The 24,159-nt window shown below is 41.1% G+C and overlaps 1 protein-coding gene across 9 annotated transcripts in view; it reads right to left on the bottom strand.

Moving 5' to 3' along the window:
- Positions 1-24,159, bottom strand: part of Tbl1xr1 (TBL1X/Y related 1) — a 139,977-nt gene that overhangs the window by 58,888 nt on the left and 56,930 nt on the right. For 7 of the 9 annotated variants that reach the window (XM_052732121.1, XM_052732119.1, XM_052732116.1 and 4 more), the window contains one exon: positions 17,385-17,451. The exons of 1 other annotated variant lie outside the window; for it this stretch is intronic. The gene's annotated coding sequence lies outside the window, so the exon portion shown is untranslated. Of the gene's footprint in view, positions 1-6,458; positions 6,644-17,384; positions 17,452-24,159 lie in introns of all 9 variants that reach the window. One more of the 9 variants, XM_052732117.1, reaches the window with a different exon arrangement.

The following is a 24,159-nucleotide window of genomic DNA, read 5'->3' as shown; positions in this document are numbered from 1 at the left end:
GCAAGCCCACCCTCAAAATGAAGCTTTAAGATGAATCCTAGTGGTCAAACTGACATTCTGGTTCTTCTGTTGCTCAGTGCTCCATTGTAGGGATATGGCAGTGTGTTCTGGAAGAGATATATCTATCACCAGAGCTCAGAGCAGTCTGGTAAGCCGCCCCTCCTTCCTCATGTATGACTCCATCACAGTTTATAAATTCTCAACACCTTCCCACCTCCTCTGCCAACAGGAAACTGTTCCTGGGCAAAGGTCTACTTGCTTTGGCTCCTGCTAGCTTGGGTTTGCCCCACAGGTATTCACAGTGTTCATTTTTTCATGGGTTGTCCAGAAACTGCAGTTGCACTTGTGGGGAGGTCTTCTATGTAGGAGCCACTACTCACTTTCCCTAGTTAAAACCTTCTACTATCTGTAAAACACACATAGTGATACCACAAATGACATACCTTTATATTTTCTACCCTTAATATTTTGAGTAAGTTACATTCAATTTTAAAAGCCAAGACACAGGGCCTGCTGGCACATACCTGCAATTCCAATATCTAGGAGGCTAAGGCAAGAGGATTACTACAAATCTGAGCCCAGCCTGGGCTGGAGAGGAGTTCCACCTCAGTCTAGCCTGGACTACATAGCAAAACCCCTGCCTCAAACCTATTCCTTACTAAGGGGGGATAAAAAGAGGCCAAACTAAATTAGGAAGTACTGTCACTAGAAATTGGAAAGTATGAGAAAATACCCAGACCAGACAGAGACTTGCTGATGTGGCTCCTATAACTTTTCATAAACCAACACAAGTTCACCCAAAGATGTGCACATGAACACTTAAGCATCAATCAAGACAGGCTCCAAAGACTGGTGAGACATGACTCACTGCTAGCAGCTAGGACTGGGTCTAGATTCTAAGTCTAAGCATCTTTGTTACCTATTATAATTTTTGAAATTAAAAACAAAATTTAAATTAACACTGTCCAGAGACAATGGGACTCCACACTACTCAACATACAAACAAAAGGGAGCAAGGGACATTGGCGAAAGATGCTAAGCCTGAGAAGATGTCATAGAATTTATCAGAGAAGCCCTAGGCAGGAAGGAGTCAGCCCAAAGGTATCAACAGCAGAAAGCCAAATGGAAATTTCCAGGCTAAAAGAAAAACATCACAGACAATATAATGTGCAGAAAACAAGCAAAGAGAATAACAGATCTTCCTAAATAAGAAATTACAACAGAGTAAGGAAAAAAAATGTTTTAAAGAACATTTAAAAATAAGTTACATTTAAAAAGTAAGAAAACAGTTTTAAAAGAAACTTTTCTGAAATAATATTCTTTTAACTCTTAGTAATAGTAGTGCAGATTTGGAGACCTCTCCCATGCATACTGTCACCTCTGGTACCCCCATCCCCTGATCCTGCAGCCCCACTCAGTGATCACCAAGAATCTTGTGCAAACTTTGTGACTCACCTCCAAACATTATTCTGGGATGAGGCCCACCCCTCCCTGAGGATCCATAGGCAGTTCATAGTTGCTACGAGAGGGAGAGCCATTTTATTTACAGCCACCAGTCAAGTTATCCATGCTTCTGCAGATAACCCCTGACCCATGCTTCTATAAAAACCCTAATTAAATATATTTGGTCATTACCTCATTTAGAGAGGAGTGAGGGAGGGAGTGAGGGAGGGAGGGAGGGAGGGAGGGAGGGAGGGAGGGAGGGAGAGAGAAGGGAGACATGAAAGTACAAGGGAGGGTAGTCAGGTAGAAGAAAGGGAGCAGAGGAAACAAGAGGGGTCTGAAAGAAGGTAATGGAAGATATCAAAATACCTTATATACATGAAAATGCCTTCCTGAAACCCAGTAGGTATAATTAATATAATCAAACTGAAAACGAAGAACCACCTCTGCTCTGTAATACAATCCAAACCAGGAGGATTGTCCCCTCTCCTCACATCAGTACTGGGGCATGTTCTTTGGTGCTGTTTATGGTTTCACAGTTGGAAAGGAGTTGCTAGATCATGCTCATGTAGCTCTCTCTGCCTGACAAGACTTGGAACACCACCACTCCAAAAAAAAAAAAAAAAAAAAGGTAAGCCATAATGAAACCACTTACGTAAGTTCAATGTGTTCTTGAAGCCACATGAAAAATTTTAAAAGTAGAATTTGTTTCAAACACATGTCCTTGACATCATCATCTTACACAGAAGACCGCCCCCACCTGTATTTCCCTGTCTGTACTTCTTTTACTCAGAGCCAACAATGACCAGAAAACATTTAGTGGAAGTTTTAAATTGTTTTTATTATATTATAGCTACGGTTGTTCTGGTTTCATTATTATTGTCATTAATCAAGATCCTTTTGGACATAATTCATAAATTAAACTTTATTATGGGTGTGTACGTGCAGGAAAACTTAATATACATAGAGCATGGTGCAAACCATGCTCAGGAGTCCATGAAGGAACACACCACATTTGCAGGTTTTTAAGTTACTTAGAATTTTTAAAGTAAATATTTTCTTTAAAAAAATAAAATAAAATAAAATAAATAAATAAAAACAAGGTTGTCTGCCATTTTACAAAACCACCATAATCCCTAACAACAAATTTATTCTTATACAGGCTGATAAGTGTAGTCTTCACCCCTCATGAAGGAAACTTTTCTTTGTAACACATGGAGATCATGACAGAAAATCACAACCAATCAAAATGGAGAGTTGTAGAAGCCCAGTTCCAACTGATACATCTGTAATACAACTGGACCTAAGACTCAAGGATCATTGGAGGGGGGAGTGGGGAGCAAGAGGAACAGAACGGAGAGTTTGCTGACACGGTGTTTTCTTAGGAATGTCAGAAGCTACACCCATAAAGTCTTACCAACATGACTGCCTAAACATGAGCTGAACAGGGACTACAGCAATGGACATGCTAAAGTGGTCAGGAGAAAGTCCAGGAGGCCTCAGTTATACACAAAAATCTACAAGCAACTAAGGAATGTTCAGTGGGAGAAAGAGTCTTTCCCATGGGAAAGCACACCAACTGGTTATCTAATACCAATGGCCAGCCCTGAAAACATCCACACAAGTAACAGACTAATAAGTAGGTTGTATTTATGTATTTAAGAATACACACACACACACACACACACACACACACACACACACACACACACGCAACAACAATTAATGAAAAAAGGAGCCATAAATGTGAAAGACAGCAGAGAGGAGTATATTTTAGGGTTTGGAGGGAGGAAAAGGAAGGAAAGAAATAATATAATTATAATCTCAAAAACTAAAAGAAGCCATTAAAACTAAAATAAATTAGGTTGTCAACACAGTGTGCATTTTGTCTCTCCATCACATATAGTGACTACTCATTATCAAGTGTGCAACTGTTGCTGACCCCACGGCCAGCAACAGAGCAAGTCTATAGAGTAGGAGGGTATCAACAAGCTTCAATGAGGTAGCCATCTGCCTAACTCAGGAAGGTGGCAGTAACAGTGGTGTATGTGCTGTCACATGACATGAAGATAGATAAAGAAAAATCTAGGTTTGAAATAAATCTCCACCCCTAATATATGACTAGAACTCACAGTCTTTTAGATGGCTGATAAATAGCAGACATGATGCTTTAAAACAGATGTTTAATCCCATTGCCCAGGAGGAAGAGGCCAGGTAGGATGACAGTGAAGACTGTCTCTAACACCACCAGCACCACCACCACCAAAACAAAAACAGAAACAAAACTCAAGTCCTTCTTTTTAGCCTCCAGATATGGTGGCATATTAACACTTGGAAAGGCAGAGAGGCAGGAGGATCAGGAATTCAAGGCCAGTATCTGCTGCATAGTGAGCTTGAGGCTAAGCCTGGATAACATGAAACCCTGTCTCCAAAACCTTAAAACAAAAGCATGACTTCAACTAACCAAAAATGAGACAGACTGGTTGAATTAACTAGAGTTAACCTTCTTTTCTCCAAGAAACATGCCATATGGCTAATGAAACTCACAGACTATGAGCCAATGGATGGGAACAATCTATCAAGAGAACAAACTGAAAACAGGCTACACAGCTACTCTGACAACTGATAAAGTTGGTTCATCCAAAAGTAGCCAGGGAGAATGAAGGTCATTCGTGCTTAATAAAGGGAACAGTTCATCAAGATGTAACAACTGTAAATGCACATCCACCAAACATTATAGCTCCCAATCTCATAATAAATACAGCAGTGAACAGAAAAGGTCAGAAAGGTCCTTATATAAGAGTGGGGGATTACATACCCTAAATTTATCGTAAATGGGGAAAACCAGCAAAGAAAACCAGTAGCTAAACTATAGCACAAAGTGGGCACAACTACTACCTACTGCATAGTGCATCCAACAGAAACAAAGCACATTCTCCTCACCAGCCAAGGAAAACTCCCAAAGTTGATCATATTCCAGGCCACAAACCAAGTATTACCAAATGCAAAAGAATCAAAATAACCTCTCTTATCCACCAGATCAACATTCAATAAAATTAGAAATCAATTGCTAGAAAGCTGAAGCAACAACAGAAATACATGGAGACTGAACAATATGCTGTGGGATGATCTGTATGTCAAATGTGTTGCTGATTGGTCAATGAATAAATCACTGATTGGTCAGTGGCCAGGCAGGAAGTATAGGCGGGACTAACAGAGAGGAGAATTGAGAGAACAGGAAGCTGGGTGAGGGAGACACTGCCAGCCGTGTAGTGGGTAGCCATTCCAGCTTTGATCTGGAAGTTCCAACCCCCATTGAGACTTCGGCAACTGTCACGCCTACAAGGCGGGGCCAAGGGAGGCGCCGGGGGACCCGAGAGCTGGATAGGCGGGCGCTCTCTCTGTTGCGGGACCCTGGATGGTGGAGGTGGACCGAGCAGAGCTCCAGAGAACACCGCTGGACTGTGATACACCTTCCCCAGACTCCGCGACCTACCTATTCCTTAATTTGTAAGTTACGACATTAAATAAATCTCCTTTTAACTACGTGGAGTGGCCTTAATAATTTCACCAATACAGCCGCCATCAGGACAAGGAAGATGTAAAGTACCGGTAAGCCACGAGCCATGTGGCAAGGTATAGATTTATAGAAATGGATTAATTTAAGCTGTAAGAACAGTTAGCAAGAAGTCTGCCACGGCCATATAGTCTGTAACCAATATAAGTCTCTGTGTTTACTTGGTCGGGTCTGAGTGGCTGTGGGACTGGCGGGTGAGAGAGATTTGTCCTGACTGTGGGCCAGGCAGGAAAACTCTAGCTACAACAATATATCTTTAGATGACCAATGAAAACGTCAGCAGAGAAAAAAGTTCCTAGAAACTCCTAAGCCAGGGCATTTGGAGTACAGCTAAAGCAATAGCTGAGTGCTTACATTAAAAAACAAAACAAGCAAACTAACAAAAGAAAGATCACAAATAATTGAATAATGCACCCCAATATCCTGGGAAACAAGAGAATCCAAATGCAAAAGCAACAGATGGTAAAAGATGATACAGGATCAAGGCAGAAATTAGTGAACCTGAGACTAAAAATAACAGTGAACACAGTCACGTCAGTTAGTTCTTTGAAAAAATAAGTCAGAATAACAAACCCTACCCTAACTGGCCAGAAGAAAAAAGATAAGACTCAAATTAATAAAGTTAGCAGTGAAAAGAGGTTACTACAGACTTCAATTTAGTAAGTCAGTCATTTAGGAATTCTGTAAAAAATTTACACTCTAAAAGAATCTATATGGAATGATATATTTCTAGGCCATGCATGACCTACCAGAATTAAGAAGATAAAAGCAGCTTGATATCAGTGCCACTTAAGTAATATTTTAAAAGCTTCTCAACAAAGAAAATTCCACATTCCAATGGACTGGCAAATTCTATCAAGCTTTTAATTTTTTTACACTTATTTTCTTGAGGAAAGAAGAGGTTGTCACATCTCAAATATGAAGTTCAGACACTTGGAGTAGTTCTCTCCTTCCTACCATGTAGGCTCCTCAAACTCATTCTACTACAGCATTACATCAATACCCACACTGGAAAAGGACACAAAGAGAGCAAACTAGTGACAATTTCCCCAATGAACGCATATGTACAAACTCTCATAAAATTCTTACAAATCAAATTCAAGATACACTAATCACACGCCATGACCAAGTTGATTTTATCCTAGAGATGTAAGGTTGGTTCAACATACACAGAACTCAGCACTTAAGGGGATTTAAGGGCAGCGCCCTTCATAATAAAAAGTCCAGAAGCAGAAGGAACACACCTCAACATAACAAAGGTTATATGCAACAAACCAATGGCCAATTGAGAAAAAAGCTGTTTCCTCTAAAATTCGGACTGAGACAGGGACCCTATTCTCTCTATTCTTATTCACCATGGTGCTGGAGTCTTACCAGAGAATAAGGCAGGAGGAAGAAACAAAGAGAAAGACACAGACACAAACTCCTGAGGTCTTACCTAGGTTGCTCTTTAGGATGATCAATTGCTGGTGTGCAGAACCTGGACACATCATCCAACTTTGCTGAGCAGCTGGGCAATTCAGCACAAAGCGTGGGGGAGTGGTGGCAGCAGCAGGGGTTTTCTCTGCCACAGGTCAGGCAGGAAATGCTGAGCAGAACTGGCCTGCCTTCCTCACAGCCTGCCTGCACATCAACAAAGGATGGGCTGATATACCTTCCCAACACTACTCTTCAAAAGACACCCAGTATTCACACACTTTCCTTTCTAGCTCATCTATACCTGCCCACCACAACTTTCTGGGTGTATTTGAAAATAAATGGCTTTGATTAAGGGTCCGGTTCTATAGGAATCAAACCTAACAGAGCCACCCTCATGGTTCTGCTTGTAGTTTTGTTAAAAGAAATTAGAATTTGTATGTTGTGGGATGACTGCAGAATGGTTCACAAACTTATCTGTGAAGAAAAGATTGCTCTTGGAACACTTAGAGAAAAAGATGTGTAGTCTTAATATCTTGACATCTGGCAGAGATGCCAATCAGAAGCACAGTGACAGTCTCATCTGATTAAAAGATATACCTAATTAAAAATTTTTTACTTATGTGTATGGGTGGTCTGTGTGCCAAGTGTATGCCCAGTACCCAAGGGGGCGAGAAGAGGTTGTGAGATCCCTTGGGACTGTTGTGAGTCACCTTGTGGATACTTCAAACTGAACCCAAGTCCTCTAGAAGAGCAGCAAAGGCTCTTACTCGCTTAACTATCTACCTCTTTAGCCCATATACCTACATTTTTAAAACTAGACAAAGTGTATACTTTGAGTTGTTTGTTTTCTTTTTTTAAGCACTTACAGGGAAAGGAAAAGACAAGAATATTTACACACCATGAATTGGTATCCATGCTTAATTTAAAAAAAAATAAAAAAATTAATTTCTATATACTAGAAGTAAAGCAAACATAGTCAACCAAATGCCAAGTCAGGGCATGGGGCTCACACAAGGTTTGCCTAAATACTTTAACAAAATATGGGCATCACATCTGTCATCCCAGCACTCAGAAACCCAGGAAGCTCCTCATCAGTGACTATTAGGTCAGGTTGGTGACACAGTGAGATCAAGGCTACCAACATGAGCCTCAGAGTGAGACACCTACCCTCCCACACAAACAATTTCAAAACACACACTAAACATAATGGCAAACCAGTAGGGTATGGGGGAAGAGAAAAATAAATACAGAGGAGCACTGGCCCAGCTGAAAGGGCCAGGAGGGCCAGGAGGGCCACGGTGGCATACTGTAACCTCAGCATTTAGGAGGCTGAGAAAGAAAACTGAAATGTAGGGCAGCCTGGACTACATACATACATACATACATACATACATACATACATACATACATAAATACATACATCACACACACACACACACACACACACACACAATCTCAAAGAACCAAATTTTATGTTTAATATATTTAATTACATGTCATTTTATTATACTTATTTTATTATCCATTATTAAATATAATTAAAATACTGGATAAAAATTAATATGGTTGTTAGAAATAATTATGTTATATAGTTATATTATTCATAAGTAACCAACATAGCAACTATATAGTTAACATTAGCTATGATTAATATGATTACTAATATGTAACATACTGGTGAATTTTTCCCTAATGGTGTGTTTATTTTTAAATATTTTATAATTTATTACATGTATTACATGCATACGTACAAAAATAAATACCATTAACAGTTTTTATCCTGAAAACACTCGCAAAGAATTTGTATTTAAAAAAAAAAAAAAGCTAAATTTGTATCAGAAATTCCATCCACACATAGAGATTGCTTCTCCTTATCCAGAATCAACCCACATCATAAGCCGAAGAGACGAATACTGTGGTCTCAGTACAGTTTTGTCCTTAAAACCACAGGACTTCTTAGAAACAGTGATGACTTGGGGAATGGGACAAAAAGTGATGTTAGGAACGTCTTGGTGAGACAGCATGGGCTCCATCAATGCCTACTACGGCCACTTCAAAGACAGGAAAGTCAACTTGAAAAGACTCCTTCGTCAAGAAAATCTCACATCAATAAGAATAAAACCACAAAGCAATAAATATGTCAAATGTTCAAATCCACAAGCTCACAATAGCACTTCAATAAACCCTACCTTCTAGGAATATGGAAAACAATATTTGAAATTTTTGAAAACCAGTGAAAATTTTGAAAACCAGAAATTTCTGAAAACCATACCCTGTGTATGTCTTTCCTGTACAAGCCTAGGACACTGAGTGCCTGGGAGAGGTTTTCTTTACAGAAACACTGGACTAGAACATTAATGTTTGTACACACTCACGGAATAATGAATTTGGAGTCTAGACCATGATCACCAATGATTATCCTCAACTATTAGATGCTTCTTCTGGGATGTACTAGTAAAGTTTACAGATAATTCTACTTCCCTAGCACTCCAGACAATGAGAGATGACAGCAAAATTAGATTAAACCCTTAGAACTAGCTGTTGATTTGCAGAAAATACAAGGGAAAAAAATTAACATTTCCCTAAAGAGACACAATTAACAAAACAGAGAGTCAGGGAGACTTTACAGATAGACAGAAAGGGATTAAGTAGACTATACACAGCAACCAGGCATCTTGTTGCTGTTCTATGAAAACATACTTAAGAAAAATTCAAGAAACTTAAATGGCTATTAAAAATTGTCAGCATCTCACAATGCTGTCAAAGGTGCTAGACAACTAGCACCTGAAGCACAATACGAAATTCTCAAAAAAGTCAAACAAAAATACCTACACGATCCAAAGGCCTGCTCTCAAATTCCAAAAAGAACTTAAAATCTGAAATCAGGATCTCAGATAACTCTACCAAGGAAAAAACCAAAACAGAAGCAATTCAAATGTCCACGAAGCACAGCAATAAAGCAGAGAAAAGAAGTACATTCTGTGCATAAAACGGTGTGTTATTCGACCTTTGAAAAGGAGGAAATAGCCCAGGCATGGTGATGCATGCCTTTAATCCCAGAACTCAGGAGGCAGAGGCAGGCAGGTGGATCTCAGTGAGCTCGAGGCTTGCCTGGTCTGCATAGCAAGCACCAGGCCTGCCAGAGCTAAATGAGACCATTTCCAAAAAAAAGAAGAAGAAGAAGAAGAAAAGAAAAAGATAAAAGAAGAGGAAACAGTGCCCTCGGCTATAGCACAGACGGACTTCAAGACACCATAATACAGAAACTGAAGAGGACAACCAGAAAGAGACAAGTGTTAGGACGCTGCTTCCAGAGCCCTGAAGTACCCAAATCCAGAGAAAAAGGAGTGAAGGAGCTACAGGCTTACATGGACTGTTAAGAACAATCATCCACCGCTGACACTTGCACTAACAATGATGAAGATAGCACCTGGTGATGTGGTTTCAAGAATAAATATACAGTATACTTATATTCCTTCTCACACCAAAAGAAATCAATGACAGTTTAAGGCAGAAGAATGGTACTGATTCTACAGTAGTCTTTAACTTCTAATACTGAAATATTCAGGACTAAGCCTGATGTGTTAATGACCACAATAATCAGGGGGGCACAGCAAAGAACAAGTAGTCAGAGGGAAGATCTGTACCAAAGGCCATGAGTAGGAAAGGGAACTATGACCTTTCTCTCATTTTGAAGTCATCGTTCTTTACCATACACTTGCTTATAGACTGTTTACCTTGTTTACGTGAAGCCTTAGTCCTTAGGTTATTTTGGTAGATAAGACTTATAGATTAATAGTCACCTATGCTTGTCATCTCTATAGTTACGTTAGTTAGGTTATCCAGATTTACAGATACATAGGTCAGATGGACAGGTAATCTTCAAACACTTCATAGACCTAGAGAATATGGCATTTAAATAACTTAGAATTCTGTTGATGTGAGACATAATTGCTCCTGGCTGCACCAATTTGATCCCGAGAGAATATTGGGCTTCTAAGACATTTCCATTTGGAAGTTTGTCTTCTTGGCACAAAATGGCCTACTGGGCAAAGAACTGCCCTTGCCTCGACGGCTGACAGTACTAATGCAAGCTATCCTTTCTGGACAAGTGGGACACAAAGAAAGCGACCACTGTACTCTGCCAAGACAGGGTAAGATGGTCTTTCAGAATTCCTGCTTCTGAAAATGGTCTGTCAGATACTTTAGGCCTGTCGCCAATTTGAATGCACCAACAATGCTGAGAAACATTAGGTGACTGTCCAGGCTGCCAGCTGTCTCCGTCTACTCTCGCAAGATTCCCGAAAGTTGCTTGCATCCATCTACCATTTCTCAGGTACCATTATATTCCTTCTCAGGTCTTTGATGGGATTGAAGACTAGCAGTTATAGTTACAACTTAGTAGATAGAATATATTAAGTATTAGATTCAGGTTCTTTAGGATAGGACACCTTTTGGAATGATCTTTGTAACATGCCATTTACCTATGCTCTATACTTCTCTGGATTTTAGTATGTGTTTCTTGCTTGATATTGTTTGCATTGGTTGTAGTTCCATCTTATCTAGGTCATTATCCCTCATTATTCCTGGACAATATTTGATAACCATTCCTTTGTATATAGTCTTGTATTAGGTTAGAACTTTCTTATTTAGACAAAAAGGGGGAGATGTAGTGGGTAGCCATTCCAGCTTTGATCTGGAAGTTCCAACCCCCATTGAGACTTCGGCAATGTCACGCCTACAAGGCGGGGCCAAGGGAGGCGCCTGGGGACCCGAGAGCTGGATCGGCGGGCGCTCTCTCTGTTGCGGGACCCTGGACTGGAGAGGTGGACCGAGCAGAGCTCCAGAGAACACCGCTGGACTGCGATACACCTTCCCCAGACTCCGTGACCTACCTATTCCTTAATTTGTAAGTTACACCATTAAATAAATCTCCTTTTAACTACGTGGAGTGGCCTTAATAATTTCACCAATATTCATGTTTGAAACATCTTTAAAAAAGTAAAAATAATCATATAACCTATTGGCCAATGAGTCCTAATAACTTGATTCCAGAATTCCAGAAAGAATATAAAACAAACTTGCAAAGAAAAATACTGTCAGTCCCGCTCATGTGAAATGCATTTTAAGAGTTGAGGCACAGGAAGGCACAAGGAGGGCAGCAAAGGGATCACAATCTGTAAGAATGATAGGCAGCGCTGGTTACCACACAGAAAGGTCATGGTCACAACAGAACCCAGTATCGGTATCAGAGCTTTATTGAGGAAGGGGGGTAACGTGAGGGTACAAGAGAGAGAAAGATGGTGGAGGGGAGAGTAAACAGAACAGAGAGAGAGGGTGGGGTCTGAGTCACAGCTCTTTAAGGGTTCCCATGAACATGGGCAGGGAGGCTTACGGAGCTACAGGACACATGCGCTGATTGCGTCACCATGCAGAGCACACGTAGTCACCAGGTAAGAAGCAAGACCCTTTGCTTAACTCCTGAACTACGCCTGCACAGTCATGCAGCTGGAGTGAGGGCAGAATTCTAACACAATCCCCACAATGCTTCTAGCAGTCAACAGTATATGCATGTGGTGGAAGATGGAAAATAGCAATCTCTTCCTTACACTGTTTGCACACATCCTTTATACTCGGAGCCTTCCTTACAGCTCCTGCTATGTGGCCACAAAGTTTAAGTGAGCCCCTTTAGCCAGTGGAAGGCCTTAGCCCTTCTTTGTGGGTGTTATTAAGTACAAAACAAAGAAACTATTACTTGCACACATGCATCCTGATGTCTAAGTGACAAGTGAGCAGGAAAGACTGTGGATCATTGGAGACAGGGAGGGAGGGAGCAGCGAGGGAGGGAGGGAGGGAGGGAGGGAGGGAGGGAGGCAGGGAAGCAGGGAGGGAGGGAGGGAGACGGAGGGAGGGACGCAGGGAGGGAGGGAGGCAGGGAGGGAGGGAGGCAAGGAGGCAGGGAAGCAGGGAGGGAGGGAGGCAGGGAGGGAGGGAGGCAAGGAGGGAGGGAGGGAAGGAGGGAGGGAGGGAAGGAGGGAGGGAGGCAGGGAGGGAGGAAGGGAGGCAGGGAGGCAGGGAAGGAGGGAGGGAGGGAAGGAGGGAGGGAGGGAGGGAAGCAGGGAGGCAGGCTCCAAGTCTAGGGCAGGACAATCAAGCTTAACCAATATTCAGAGCAGTGCACAGCTGAAAATTCAGTAAAAGTTTAAGTGGTGGTTTGAAAGAAAATGGCCTCCAAAGAGAGTGGCACTATTAGAAGGTGAGGTCTGGTTTGGAGGGAGTGTGTCACTATGGCTGTGGGCTTTTTTGAGTCTTTTGCTCAAGCTTCCCTTTATGTGACAATCCACTTCCTGCTGCCTGCAAGATATAGGACTCTCAGCTATTTGTCCAGCAACACATCTGCCTGCATGTCACCATGCTCCCAACATGATGACAATGGACTGAACCTCTGAAACTGTAAGTGAGACCCCCCCTCAATTAAATGTTTTCCTTATAAGAGTTGCTGTGGTCATAGTGTTTCTTCACAGTAACAAAAACCTAACTAAGACAAAAGTTGTTGCCAGGAACCAGGGTATTGCTGTGATACGCCTGACCATGTTTTCGTTTGGAGTAATATGGACTTTGGTACATGGGTTAGGAAAGCAATGGAGCTGACTGTGATTTGATGAACTGTGGGGGACTCACTCAAGAGGTTTCTGTTGCCTAGAGATCATTCTTGTGATGAAGAAAGTGACTGCCTTTTGTCCTTGTCTGAAGAGTCCGCCTAAGACTAAAGTGAAAAATTTTGGGATTAATTCTGTTGGCAGAAGAAATCTCAAGACAGCCTAGTATAGACTCTGTAGTGTGCTTTTTAGTGGTAACTCTAATGAAGATTTATAATGAAAAAGAGCAAGCTGAGCAGGGTAAATTACAAAATGTAAACTTTAAGGAAAAAAAGAGCACCAGGAAGTGGAATGGAGCTAAATCCTATGTTCAAGAGATAAACAGATTAAGAGATGGAATAAAGGGATTGGTAACCTGGGGCAATATCCCACCCAGCTAAATTCCCAATCCGTGAAAAGGAACTAAAGAAAAGCTTAGAGCTGGGTGTGGTAGTGCATGCCTTTAATCTCTGGCACTGGGGAGGAAGAGGCTGTCGGATCTGAGTCTGAGGCCAGCTTGGTCTTCAGGACAGCCAAGCTTAGGTGGTAAAAAAAAAAAAAAAACAGCAAGCTGGTGAAGATATAACTGACCAAGGGGGCCATGTTCCAGCCCCAGTATGCAGCAGAACTTGGCAGGTTTGGACACATGGTTCTGGCTTTAGAGTTAAGAATAGAAGAAACAAGTTATAGAATAAAGCCCCTGAGGCCAGGCATGTGTGTGAGGTGCCCCCTGAATGGAGGCCAAGAGAGGCCATTGTGTGAAGCTGTGAAGTTGAAGCCTGGACTGCCTTGGAGTCCTCAAGATGTTAGAGATGCCAGAGTTATGGGATACCTGCTGAGGAAAGTTGCTAACAGGGAGCAGAACCAGCCCAAGAGAAAGAAGTGTGGTACAGACAACAGAGCTGAACAGAGTTGGAGATCTGAAGTCCGTTTCAACATCAAACATGGAGATGCAGAGTTTGGAGTCTGCCCAGCTGGTTTTTGGTCTTGCTTTGGTTCAGTTATTTCCTCACAATGCTCCTTGCCCATGCTTTGAAATGGTAATGTATATCCTGTGCCATTACATGTTGAAAGTATGTGATCTGCTTTTACATTGTGATTTTTACAAGATTACAGTTAAGAGATTGCCATGAGTCTTAGAAGAGACTTTGGACTTTAAAACAAGTTCGAGACTGTAATATGTTGTGTGATATTTTCTTTGTGTTCTGACAAAGCTTGCCTGGAGATCAGAGGGTGGAGCTAGCCACTAGTTAACCATTAGAGACCAGGCCATGGTGGTACACACTTTTAATACCGCACTTGGGAGGAGGAAGCAGGAAGATCAGGAGTTTAAGGCCACCCTGGGCTATGTGAGATTGATCCAGTCTAAAAGAGAAAGAAACATGGCCAGGCGTGGTGGTGTACGCCTCTGATCCCAGCACAGGGGAGATGGAGACAGGAATATAAGGCGGTGGAGACAGGATCTCCCTAGCCAGTCTGAGGATTCATAGAGACAGGATAGCCCTCATTCAGTCTGAGATGTCATAGAGGTAAGAAGTCTCTAAGTGGTCGCTGCTCTGCTTCTCTGATCTTTCAGCTTTCACCCTCGATATCTGACTCCGGGTGTTTATTGTTAAGACTAATTAGGATCAGGCTTCAGCAATAGACTGTGGGGACATTTTTGGATTGAATGCATTTTTTAACATTATGATATGGCTGTAAGTTTTGGGAGCAGGGAGAAAAACCTAAGACAGTTTATTTCATTTCTCAAATTTTCTATTTACTATTTTCAGATCATGGTTGATGTAGGTAATAAAATAATCAAGTCAGAATGTCAGGAGAGACTACTGTGCTCTATGCACATGGGCAGCATAACAGCTATAGCATTTGAGGTTCCTGAGGAAACCACATTCTGAACCGTCTCTAAACACATGACACACTGATATATGTACAATGGCTTCAGTGTTCTGAAAGACTGGATGCCCTCTGTAGCCTCGGCCTCTGGCTCTCTAGCACTACATATACAACAAATCATAAGTTTATAGTTTGTGATGACATAAAAACCTTTTTGGAGATTTTCAGCAAAATTAGCAAATGTTTGAAATAATCCAATTTAAAACACAGCCTATGAGTTGTTTCAAACACAAAAGCAGTAATACAGTCTACATAATGGCAAACTCCAGGGGGAGGAGGGCCTTAGAAGATAGCAGCCTACTGCCACAAGTTAGGACTCCAACAACCAGAAAACTAACTAGTCTTGAATGAAAGCTTCAAATAAAACAAGCAGGTTTCCTCAAAGCAAAAACTCACAACCCAGGGAGCAGAAGGCAGGGGAGGACAGGAAAGGAGAGAATTCGATTCTTTCGAATCTAGAAGGATGATGATGCGGCCCAGAAGGTAAGGGCACTTGCTACAGGAAACCATATAGAAAGAAAACTGGTTCTCTGGTCACCATGTGGAGGAAAATGTTTGGAAGGTGCCAATGAATGGCTGGTAAATGGTAGAAGGATGGTAATGGCTGCTGGAGGGGTGGGTGGGGTCCTTTCTTCAGAAATATAGCCACTGGTAAGCTGTGCCTGCTCCAGCAAATAGCCCCACACTCACTAACCAAGATTAACCATGACTAAGCCCATGGCTAATACGGTAGCACACGCCTTCAATCCCAGGACTCAGGAGGCAGAGGCAAGCCAATCTCTCTGAGTTCTAGGCCAGACAAAGCTAAACAGGAATACCTTGTCTCAAAAAAAAAAGAAAAAAAAAAGAAAAAGAAGAAAAGGCTTTTTTAAAAAAAGGGGGGGGAGGTTAACAAAGAAGGAAAATTTCAGAGAGAGTGGGAGGGGGTTAAAAGAGAGAAATGGAAAGAATTAATTAATTAAAAAAATTCTAAGCTAAGACACCTAAGGCAAGGGAACCTTGCTGTTAGCCAGCGTGCAAGCATCTTAAGGAGGCCCTGCTAGCTCTATTTTAGTCACCTACTCAATTATTCCAGTTCGTGATAACTCCTGATCCCTTTTACTTCATGAAGACACCTCTGCGAATTCTCCTCCAACTCTATAAACCTCAGTTTCTACAGTTCCATGACTTAATGTCTGAAACTGAAGTTTGATAAAGCATTTTAATGACAATGTTTGGTAATATACTATGCAAATGTTTCCATGTGGAAGACACACACAGAAGAGACAGGTGTTTGGCTGCATCCAGCAAGAGTCTGATGTAAACTGAGTCAATAGCATGTTCAAAGACCAAGAAAAGCATTCATTCGACTAGTTACTTATCCCCAAACACAAAACAATATTAAAACAGGACAAAAGTCATTCTGAATGCTCACTTGTGAAATCATTTAGCCTATAATTAAAGTAAGTCTTAGGAATTTAATATAACTCCACTATCAAAGTCAACAAACATTGCCAAAAGTCAGAGAGCCCGGGTACATTCAGAAGTGTAGTCATTATTACATGACAACTGAGATTTATAATCCAAAATGAAACACTTCTAAACCTTTCTAAAGAGGTAAAGATGTCTCTCCCTAAAGTTATCAACTAAATAAAAATGTACTATCTTACATATTTAACTGCATATTAACTAGGAACATCAGGATAAGCAAAATTCCCTAAAACTCACCAAAATGATGGACAAAAAAAAAAAATGAACTATTACTAACAATATTAAAATTTTAACAATAACAATAAAAATCTATTCACAAAATATAGTTCACTTCACATAAGATCATATTTGCATCACATTTTTTTTTTTAATCTTGATGTGGTGGTATGAATGAGAACGGCCCCCATGGGCTCAACATTTGAATGCTTTGGTCCTAGTTGCTGAAACAGTTTAGGAAGGACTAGGAGGTGTGGCCTTGTTGGAGGAGATGTATCACTGGGGGTGGACTTTGAGATTTAAAAGCCCACATCATTCCCAGTAGCTCTCTCTGCTTTATGGTTGTTGTTTCAACATGTAAGCTCTTGGCCACTGCTCCAGCTCCATGCATGCATGCATGCCTGTCTGCCACCTGGTGCCATGCTCCCTTCCATGATAGTCATGCACTCTAACCCTGTGAAACCACAAGCTCCCATTAATGCTTTCTTCTGGGTAATTTGTCTTGGTCATGGTATTCTAATCACAGCAATAAAAAAAGTACGATACTGATAACCATAAAAATTACAGAAAAATGAGAATCTTCAAAGCAGGGGTTCATTTTGCTAAAAGTTCTAAACTCTTCTCAGATTGTTGAGAAATTCTTATTTCTCAAAAGTCTCTTTAAAAGAAGAGTAAGCACAGCTATAAGTCACTGACATGGGACCGAAGGAGAAGGGAAGGCATCTTACCATTGGCAGTGCATTGATGTGAGGATGTACAACTGGATATCTGACCACCAAACACAAATTGCTGAGGCTAAGAAAAAACAAAAGAGTTTCAGTGTTTCCAAATTCAATTTAAGACTTCCCATACCAAATACTGGCATGTTCCAAATACTCATTTATAGGCTTTGGCATCCCACCAGTGACTCTCCACAGGGTAGCTATGTCACAAATAACAGCAAATGCTAAGTTCCTACATTCCTGAGAGGCTAATGCAGCTAACATCCAAGGAAGGTCATACATGACCCCCAATTCAGCTCAATCCCAGGGAGTACAATTGAATTAGGGTGCAATAGGCTGTTCATCAGACATGACCATGAGTCATGAAAGTCATGTGAACTTGCATTTTATATATTGATTCATGAGAAACATATTTAACTGGTTTTGGAATTATTTCAATCATAACACAGCAGGAATCAATCTCAGACTTTACAAAAAAAAGACTCTACCTCTACTTTTCTCAATGAGTAAAGCACAGCACATCATACCCACAAAACTTCTGCAACATAAAAGCTATGTTTTATATGCCACATCAAAGAGGGGACACTCAGAAAAGTCACTGATCATCAATGCAAAGTACAGGCTGATGCCACCAAGAGGAGTAGAGCCACAGTGGTATGCTTGGAATGTGTCCTACATCCGAAATTAAGACTCAGCATGTCAATCAAAAATAAGCAATATCCATAAAACCCTCAAATCCCTTTAGGTTTGTTCCTCTGGTTTCACTTCTCACTGAGCACCCAGGTATCCTGGTGCATGACCACACTTACTAGAGATCCAGGAATTCGAGTTAACATTAGACATCAAATATTGAGTTACAGAAGATCATGTCAACATACATCACTCCACTGGCCTCCAGTTCTTTAAGCTGTTATGAAAATATGCCTAGAAGGTGTTTTAGTGTGAAACACAGGTTTTAAGTATGAGGAGCTAGGACACACTTGGAGAACACTCTACACAGAACTACTGAATCCCAACAAAACCTAGATGCCACCAAATTGCTTACCTTAGGGTGATTCACAATGAACATCGTTTACCTTACTATATGGTAAACTTTTTAAAAGGATTTTTTTAAATTTATTTATGTATATATGTGAGTGTCCATGTGTGCCTGGTATGTATGCAGGGACCAGAAGAGGGCACTGGATTCTCTGGAGTTGAAGTTACAGATGGCTGTCCATGAGCTGCCCATGCCGGTGGTGGGAACAGAAAGGCTCTTAACTGTGAGCTATCTCCCTTGCCCAGTTTTTAATAATTCTGAGCTATCTATTAGCAGAGTATTCTTCTTATCAGGAGAAAAAAAAAAAGTTTTGCTTTGGCATACACGCTTTCTACTTATTTACATAAAATTAACATATTGCTAAATTATGTGATTTCAAAATACACAGGTTAGATAAATAAATAAAGTAAAACAGGTTAGATAAATTGCTTACAAACTTTCTAATTGTAGCTTCAACATTGTGACCTTTTTTTATATGTGTTCTTAATCAATGGCTTTTTTTTTTTCATCATTAAGAAATATTTTAAGTCAGGCATTGGTGGTGCATGCCTGAATCCCAGTACTCGGAAGGCAGAAGTAAGGGGATCTCTGTGAGTTTGAGGCCAGCCTGGTCTACAGACTGAGTTCCAGGAAAGCCAGAGTTATGTAAAGAGACCCTGTCTCAATTTTAAATAAACAAATAAATAAACAAATAAATAAATGAATGAGTAAATAAATAAATAAATAAACCCTTAGGGCATAGCTTTCTCTTAGACTAAATGTCAGCATCAAAAGGAGTATGTCTGTGTCAGACCTTCTGAGAATCTTTAGTTCCAGACATCTATGATGATTAGATCTAGCAGGTGGGTGTTCATTTTAGTTTCTAAGTGTCAGTTCCAGCACCCTGTCTGTCCTGTTCTTGTTTCAATCTGCAGTTTCTTTGTAAGAATGTCCTTGTAAAAGTCAGCAAAAAAGTAGATACTATACTAAAAATCCACTTCAGTGAACAAATGAAGTCACAGTGATCACTGAAATCCATGGAGATTCTGGAAAATGGAATGACAAAAAAGGAGAGCAGTGTATTCTCCACCACCCACCACCATCCACAGACAGCGCTTCGGTCTCTATTATAGATGTCTCTTCCATCAGGGACAGCTGCAGTGCAAACCAGAGCCCTTATCAAGTCTCAGAAACAAACGCTGTCTTGTCTAAAATGAGCATCAGTAAACTAACAATGATTTCCACCCACAGACACCCCGCACTTTGTGCACCTAGCCATACATATGAACCACCATACACATAAACTACCACGCATTACTTGGGAAAACACTGAGCCAGCTCATTCCAGTTAGTTTCCTTCTCTCCAGGGCTCTTTCCTTTCTTGGGGTCAGTGTGAATTTTCCTCACCATCCCCAATAGATGTATTTAGTATAAGTTCTACTAATTATCTCTCCTCAATATCCTTTAACTTTTCCTTATACTACAGTTTTTTAAGGTAAATACCACTTAAATGGATAAGTAAGTATATGATTCTACAAGATCAAGGACAAGCAGGGTAAGAGACACAGCTGTATGCAGACAATTCAACCTAAGCACCGGAACTTCAGAAACATTTAGGGCCACACTACTTTCCAGTTCAGGTGTTTTCTGAGTCAAGTCAACACATTTACCTGTGGCCAGCCAGCTGCTATGCAGCACACTTCGAAAGCAAATCACAGGAAAGGAAAATTTAACTTTGTAAGACACAGATACAAACTGGCAGGAAAATTACGAACATTACCAGTGTGCTTTAATCAATGAAATTAAACTAAGACAAGTAATCCAAGTTTTAAAGAAGCTTCATCCTGTACACCTGTCTTTTAATTTCCTTTTGTTTTCCAGAGAAATGGCCTTACTCTGCGGCCCAGATGGCTTCTAATGTGCAATCCTCCACATCTGTGCACTATGACCTGCTTTACCACTGTAGTTCTGATGTCAGTTTCTCCTCTCCCCTGGCCTTCAGTCCTCTGCAGTCTGTAACTGCTATGGCACTGACATTCTAGTACTGGAATGCCCTCTGCAAAGGTTCTGCCCTCATACCTAGCCCCAATCTTTTCTCCAGGGTTCAACCCACATCAGACTGGAAGAGGCGGAGCTCTCTCAACAAGCCTCTCTTTCCATACTGTCTAGCATGTGTCCCCAGCAGTTTCTGAAGACCAGGGCCCATTCGCTCATTTTGCTGTTCCTCTAGAAAACTAAGAAAAGCACCTGGAAAACATGTCGCTCTTGGGATCAAATGTCACAATAGCACAGACCGGATGGGTGCTCCTGAGGAAGAGAAATGCAGCACAGACTGACCAGAGGGGTGAGGAGGAAGTGGCTGCTGCTGCTCTTTTCACGCCACTTCCAGGTGGCAGGGAAAGGCTGACACTCCACTAACAGAAACTAAAGTGCACCTCATGGATATCATTACAAAGCTAACTTCGTGGAGTGCTAAATTTAAGTTCATTCAGTCTGCAAACAAAATATTTTGTTTTTAAAGCTATAATCAACATTTTATCTAAAGTGAATAAAGCATTAATCTTAGAAAAGGCCTTTATAGACATTGGACTAAGTAAACATTGTCCAAGCAATTCCACCAACACGTAATTAAGCTTTTTTTTACATGTTAAAAAAAAAATCTGCAAAATGACAAAATGTATCTTGACTGGTTTCTAACAGTAAACTCATTGGCCTCACTGATACCTTTGAAAAAGCAGTGGAAACTCTGGCTTCTCCCCCAGGAAAAGTGCAAACACAGCAAACACTTTACAGGGAGCAACGTATTCTAAAGTCCAGTCTCCTGTGACAAGTGCAAGGAAATCTGAGCACTTAAAGAAACAACAGAACAATGAATGTCCACTTTGTGTGGAGAATTTGGAAGTAACATTTGGAATTGAGGAAAAATTAAAATCTTACCAGAGCTGATTGTGTTAATTAAGATTTTTATTACACAGATGTAGCTAGCATACCCAGCTGGGGTTCAATCCCAAACCATAAATAAGAAGTACAAGATTTTATTAAATGAATTCCTGGGGGAAAATGTCAGAGAATTCCAAGTGAATCCCCTGGTGTACAATCTGCAGCATAATAAATGGACTAACTCCAAGGGGTGACTTTTAAAGGCAGCTATATATGTAAATCACAGTTCTGATTGGTCTTTCCTCATTTTTTACATTTTACAAAAAAAAAAAAAAAATTATCCTCAGCATGGCAACCCCTGACAACCTTACAGAAGAAGAAAGCCTTTGAAACACTGTATGCTGTGCCTGAGCTGACAGTCAGTCATGCACACACATGCAGGAACCTGTGCTCGCCTGACACCACAGGATAAGGTAGAATAGCGCCCCCTGCAGGAAGAGGGCTCCATGAGCACCTGTGCTTGCTTTCACTTCCCACTGGTTTCAGTTACTTGGGGAAACTGGAGCCCAAGAGTTGTGTATTATGATCTGAAATTTTTTAAAACTAAGCAATTTTCAAGACCACATATCCATATACAGACATCTAACCACCCAATTACTACTTTCAGCTGGGTTAGTCTCATGGGTGCATAATACAGTTGGACCTGTCATTAAACATCAAAATAAACCAGTGTGCAGAGGGATAATGCAAAAAGTAACTGAATATTTCAAAATTTGTCTGCTCAAATTCAACTACAGCGAAGTTCCTAAATTAAAGTGTAGTCTACTGTGAGTCAAATTCGTTATTAGCCACCTCCCAGCTTTTGGGAGGTAGAGAATCAGGAGTTCAAGGCTGGCCTGAGCTACATGAGACTCTGTCAAACAAAATTAACAAGGTCAAACTTATTTTAAGTTTAGGTTTTATAAGTTTTAGGTTTCAGCCAGGAATGCTAGCACATACTCACAACCACATTGTTTAGTTCAAGGCCATCCTCAGCTTAACAAGTTAAGGCCAGCCTGAACTACTCAGATCACGTCTCAAAAAAAAAAAAAAAAAAAAAAAAAAAAAAAAAAAAAACAGAAAAAGTTCACTGTCAATAATAGAGAATTTCAACAAACTTTAGCTGTTACTAAAAAACTGACCTGAAAATTCATGTAAAAACGCCCATTACTTCTAAAGATTCATGTAAAAACATAGATTACTTTCTTAAATGTTTGAGTACATCATTATTGTTCAGTACAACAAATGGCTCCTCTCCTCTCAAATTAGTGATACAGCTCACAATGCCTAACAAATACTACAGATCTGATAGTTTTCTTGGTGACACAAAGTCAATACAGACTGTGCCTTACAAGCAAACAGTGGTGCAGAGGATGAACAGCTGCACGGGGGAAGCTGCAGACCCTGCACATGATCTAAAAGCTGACAGGAGCAATGATAACTCTGCTGCCTAAAAAAATGCGGGTACACTGGCTTGGAAAGTAGAGGAGCTGACAACTTCCCTGGGTCCTACTAGATCCCACTCCTCCCAAATGTTGGACAGCTGAGTCATAGTATCAAGACTCTGAACAGCTGCAACTACAACAGCGCAACACAGGTGAGCAACTTACTGTGAGGAGAAGACAAGAGCACACCCAAGGATGCTCGGGGACTGGTGACTGCTGTGGAAACACCTCTCCAGACTTCAACCTACACCACCCTGGGTCCTCACCGGGTAATGCCTCTAGGCAGCAGTTCTCAACCTGTGAGTTGTGACACCTTTGGGAGCTGAATCTCACAATAGCAAAATTAGTTATGAAGTAGCAATGAAATGATTTTATGGTTGGGGGCCAGCATGACATGAGGAACTGTATCAAAGGGTTGCAGCATGAGGAAGGTTGAGAGCCTCTGCTCCAGGGTACTGCACATCACTTGAGCTTCAAAGCCTCTCTAGGTGACACTGGAGCAGTGGTGGAGCACTGGCTGTGAGGGGAGGGGCAGGGATCCCTGTCATATCCTGCTGGAAGGGAAGCACAGCGATAGCTCCTTTCAGTATTAGACTGCACAGCAAGTGGTGCTGAGAACTCGAGAGAAACACACCAAGAGTGAACTGACAGCTATAGTCATCTCAAGACTAATGACGAACCAGAAAAACTCAGTGTCATTCCAAAAATCAATTACAGAGAGGCCACAGAAGAGTACAAAACAAACAAGCTACCATGGAGATTTTTTAACAAGAGGCATAAAAGAAGACACAACATGAATGTTCTAATCTGCATTTTGAAACACACAGAAAACTTGAGCTTCTGGAGTTAGCCAATCTTTAGCAGAAGTTAAGGAAAGGTTCCTCTTCCCCTACTCAACAGAGCAGAATGTGTTCCACAGTAAATGAAGTGGCAAACACAGCGCTCCCCCATCTGTCTGGGCAGCTCTGGGAGATGTACTTCGCATCACAAGGTTGCTCACCTCAGCAGGACATGCAGCAGGTACAAGATCAGAAGATGAGCACTGGGAAAGTTTAACAGGGCCTTTTAAGGACTCCAAAGAGGAGGGAGAAGCACCTCTGCCTTAACATTAAAGCATGGCCAGTTGTGGGGGCTTGTCCTCTAAAGAGCACTAGGGCCCTGGAAAGCTGCTTCACTCTGCCCTGCCTGCATGCAGGGAGGCAATCTGGTCAGGAGTCCATGTTAACACCTCGGGGTGGTGTTAACTCCAACACCACACTGAAAATCATACCAGGAATGTTAATGTTCACAAAATGGGTTATTTCTGTTTCAAGCACTCTAATTTCTTTCTCTGAAATATCTGTTGAAACCTTCCATTTCCTACACATTATAAAGCAGCAATTCCTAAGAGAGATGGTTG

The sequence above is a fragment of the Peromyscus californicus genome, unplaced genomic scaffold, assembly GCF_007827085.1.
Source record: "Peromyscus californicus insignis strain IS unplaced genomic scaffold, ASM782708v3 Scaffold_9__1_contigs__length_137607984, whole genome shotgun sequence".
Lineage (NCBI taxonomy): Eukaryota > Metazoa > Chordata > Mammalia > Rodentia > Cricetidae > Peromyscus > Peromyscus californicus.
Note: the sequence above shows the minus strand (reverse complement) of the source record. Positions and strands in the feature narration are given on the sequence as shown.